The sequence below is a fragment of the Pyxicephalus adspersus genome, chromosome Z (genome assembly GCF_032062135.1).
Source record: "Pyxicephalus adspersus chromosome Z, UCB_Pads_2.0, whole genome shotgun sequence".
NCBI lineage: Eukaryota > Metazoa > Chordata > Amphibia > Anura > Pyxicephalidae > Pyxicephalus > Pyxicephalus adspersus.
The window spans coordinates 19,275,740-19,280,226 of NC_092871.1; the positions used below are offsets into that span (position 1 = coordinate 19,275,740).

The 4,487-nt window shown below is 43.1% G+C and overlaps 1 long non-coding RNA gene across 1 annotated transcript; it reads right to left on the bottom strand.

Annotated features, from left to right (window-relative positions):
* Positions 1 to 1,076: 1,076 nt before the first annotated feature.
* On the bottom strand, positions 1,077 to 4,001 carry LOC140343217 (uncharacterized). The gene is made up of 3 exons (XR_011923279.1): positions 3,948 to 4,001; positions 2,448 to 2,504; positions 1,077 to 1,513 (listed from the first exon to the last, which is right to left on the bottom strand). It is a non-coding gene; the product is annotated as an uncharacterized lncRNA (long non-coding RNA).
* Positions 4,002 to 4,487: the final 486 nt, after the last annotated feature.

The window sequence follows — 4,487 nt, forward strand, 5'->3', positions numbered from 1 at the left end:
AGGGAAACTTCCACTTTGACATTCGGCCATCCTGTCCAGGGTGGTCAGGGGTGATATTGTAGCGACTCCGTCCTCCACATCATTACTGAGGCCTCCTTGCTGTCAGATATACAGCACCACTACTGGAGAGGTTTACTTTTGAATCCATAGGATGGCTCCTAAATGGCTGTCCACCACCAGACTATTTCCACTGGACACAAAATGTGACATTTCTACAAAAAAAACACCAACAAGGAGCTTGCAATCTTTAACAAACCTCCCACCAAAAGGTCCGACCCCAGACAGTTCCATAGGAGCTTACCACATTTTGCCGCTTATAGGGTATAATCACAGTAGGCGGCAATCCACCAGTTTCCTATTCTTTGTGTCATACGTGGTGATTTTTCACTCTGAAATACAAAATACATCCATCACAACTGGATATCGAGGTAAGAAATGTCAGACAGAGGATGTACATCAGAAATGAAAACGAAGTGATATTTTCTGTTATTTGTTATTCAGTAGGTAATTGAAGGAGGAGGAGGATGAAGGGTATGAGAGCCAGAAGTATACATGGAAGAGCAGTGCAAAGGGTGAGGATAGTGGGGGCTATATGCATAATTACAGGCAAGAATGTGTAAGAGAGAAGTGCACAGAGTATGACAGCAGGAACAAGTGAGGAGGGTATCACAGTAGTTAACATGTGCAGGAGAGGAGTATGGAGGGGATGCCAGAAGCAACATGCAGTAGAAGAGTCCACAGGGTCTGACAGCAGGCTGCTGTTGTGCCATTAACAAACACTGTCTAAAGGAATAATATTAAGGAATGGGCTCTGAGCAAATAATAAAGTGGGGGCCCCGTATGCTGAAATTCCTTACTGGTAGGTGGAGTAGACTCAAAACAAAGACCTTATGTAAAGCAAGAGAGGTAAAATGGGGGTACAAATAATAGGGCCATAACCACTAAATATATAACCAGAACATGAGTTTCAGAAATAGCCCTGAGCTACAGAGAAGAATATATACACTGCCCATATTGGTATATTAGTATACAGTAAAAGGGGACTATAGAAACACATGCATAGTGACTCCCATAATCTCTGTACCTGGAAATGGAGTGTCACCTAACCCTTATGCTTTGTTATTGAAAAAGGATTTTAGGGACTCCAGTTCCCTCACAGTACAGGAGCAGCACCCCACAAGGACTGAGCAATACAGTGCCAATCATCCACCATCTTCATGGGGAGTCATGGAAGAGGTTTTACCGTTATAGACAGGATGAGACCCAGAGAACCCTATAAAGTTTAAGCTGTAGCACATAAGAACGCTGCCACATCCCTCACTTTCTGTCCTGGTACTCCCTCTCACCCCCTTCTAAGCGAGTTGTCACAGGAAGAGGAATTTGAGAAAATTGTCAGCGGGCACACAGATCACAAAGTATATATTGGAAAGTGACCCCACAAGTGGATAATTCTGCTCCGTTATATCATAGGGCTTCAAGACACTCCTTCAGATGGTTCTCTTTCCATTGGGACCTGCAGGAGAGGGAAAGGTTTAGGGTGAGACATGAGAAATACACAAACCAATATTCACCACCTGAGGCTACAAGGCAAATAGCAGGAGAAAGGTGGAAGACAGAAGACCCATGGCAGGTATGAGGGGACACAGAAGAAGTACATGAAGAGGGGGAGAATAGGGAGGGATGGGGAAGATACATGAGCCCCCCTAGATGGAGATGTAGGGGAAGATGCAGGAGCACCCATAGAAGAGGGAAAAGATACAGCAGGCCCCAAAGAAGAGGAAGAAGAAAGTGAAATCTAGAAGTCACCATTGAGGGGAAGATACTAGGCTCGTCTCATCCCCCCATACAGGACAAAAAATGTTGTTTGAGTCCCGCACTCTCTGCCCAGGTTGACGAGATACAAAGACATGTCCACTGGTGATGGGAGAAGAATGGAATAAATAGGATGGGCGTGCAGATTGATGACTATATTTGGGAGAAAAAGTGAAGTCACCTGTCAGTGCTACATGATACAGAGAGACAGGTGGAGTTAATCACAACTGAGATTTGTTTTATCAAATATAGCTGCCTGCAAAAGGTGTGTACAATGACCTGTAAAAGCTGTGTGTGTAATGGCCACTTGTCATATTCTACAATATGCCATTCGCCGTTAACGGTGCCGACTTCATTATACACCTGTTAAGACATGTCTATCGGGATTGTACAGGCCCCTCAGGATGGCACATACAGCTTTTTAAATTATAGAATATTCTCCACCCCTTTACTCAGACAGGGACAGGGCCCCTGCCAGTCATGTTGATCTTCTGACTTCAGTGCTCACACTCCATATAACAAAGAGAGGAGTTTGGAAGGTATAACAAGGGCTGTACGTGTAGAGAGTGTAAGAGGGGAGTTAAGTGCATATTATATTTCCTTGTTGTAGTATAAGATCATTATTAAATACCAACATTATGGTGCCATGACCACTGGACAGAACAAGCCATGTTCTTTTGAAGATTTGTGACCTGAAAGAGAAAACCATGACCAAGGATCAGTAATAAGTCGATTTATTTTGAGACCGATTTCATTTAGAGACAAAATTCCAAGTGTGTGTTGATACCAGCAGTGACAGGATCCAGGACAGAAGAACCCAGAAGAAAGACATGAGTGATGAGATGACCCAGAGATGAGATTGAGATGCAGAGAGGAGAAGCAGAGTTGGATGAATTCCTGAAGTGAAGCTAAATAACAATAATTGTACAAACTGTTGTATGTTTAAAGTAGGGCAATAGTTTAGCATTGTTTGCCTGTATCGTTGATGTCTTCCTTGTTTTTCATAAAAAATGTTGCACAGATTGTTGAGGGGGCGTTATTATGCTTAAAAGTTCATAGGAGAGCAGGAAGTCTGTAACTTGCCTGCTTGGGCCACAAATTGAATGTCTATAGCAAGGAAATTGGCTAAATATGCTTTCCCCTGAATAAAACTTTGAGTAATGAATTTGCTGAACTTTCCACAGACTTTAGCTTTAACAATTTTGGATTCAATAAAAGGGAGGTGCAGACTGTAGCCATGGTCGGTTGGCACTTCAAAACGCTGTGGACGTAAAATCTGCAGTGGCCTCAAAGGGGATGAGATAAGTCATTTGAAGTAGGGAAGTAAAAAACATTTTGTTTGTTTGAACTTATCTATACTCATGAAGTATTGTTTACCCTCACAGGGACCACTAGAACATGCCCACATTGTTGAAGATCCTTTAACCTTATTAAAGCTGCGTACACACTTGCAATTTTTGTCGTTGAAAAGGATCTTTCACGATCCTTTCCAACGACAAGGGAGTGCACGATGCATGAACGATGCTGTACATACAGCACCGTTCATGCTCTATGGAGAGGGGAGGGGGAGAGCGACGGAGCGGCACCCTGCTGTGCGCTCTTCCCTTCCCTTTCATTAGGATCGGCTGTCGTCCATCGTCCGTGGATCCGGCAGGTCGGTCGTCCGGACGATGGACGACACCGACACGACAACGACTGTACACACGGCAGATTTTCGCCCGATAATTGGCCGATGCCGATTATCGGGCGATAAAAATCTGACGTGTGTACGTAGCTTAAGTTTCTTTGGATCTCATAAGGAACCCCCAATGCTTTATTATGGTCTTAAACTTGTATATATGGGATATGTTCATTCATTGAATGAGATGAGTTAAGTGAACCTGACTTATCTTTTAATAAACCCGACAACTTTTATTCTGTGAAAGACTGAAATGGCCTCATATTTTATACAATGGATTTTGAACACAACAGATGTGAAAAGGGCAGTATGTGCAGGAGAGGAGTTCAGAGGTCATGACAGGAGCAGCATGGGGCAAGTGTGTAAGAGAGGAGTTTATAGGGTGTGACAGGGGCAGAATATACCACCATAATCAGAAGCAGAGCATGTTCCCCTTTTACAATCATATTTGCCTTACTAGGAAGTCCTGAGGCCGGGTCATTGTAGAAAATCCATAAAGAAAGGGAGACCTGTGGAACACCAAGAAAAAGAAAAGTCATGGCACACAATGCAACATATCCCGCAACCATGTCACTAATTGTCTCATCTAATTGGTGGATGTGACCTTATAAGTGATGGTAAAATGGAGCCTGAGCTTACACAACAGACACACTCCCTGCACACAAAATCCACACCATTACTGGGTCACAAACACATAGGACAAAGTTTCATTTTGTAATTATATTTTATAATTAAATTAATGCAAGAACTCTTCTTTTCCATTTTGTGTAAGCTCAGAGCTATGGAACCTACAACACAGCATGCAGAGTTCAGGGGTCACAGATATGGGTCATACAACACAGCGTGCAGAGTTAAGGGGTCAAAACTATAGTCTGTACAACACAGCACATTAAAGGCAGTGCTCAGGAGTGCTAAGGAAGCATAGCTGAATGCATAAAAATAAAAAAGGCTGTGGCCGACGGATGACCAAAAAAAAGTAAATCTAGTGTATAGTAAG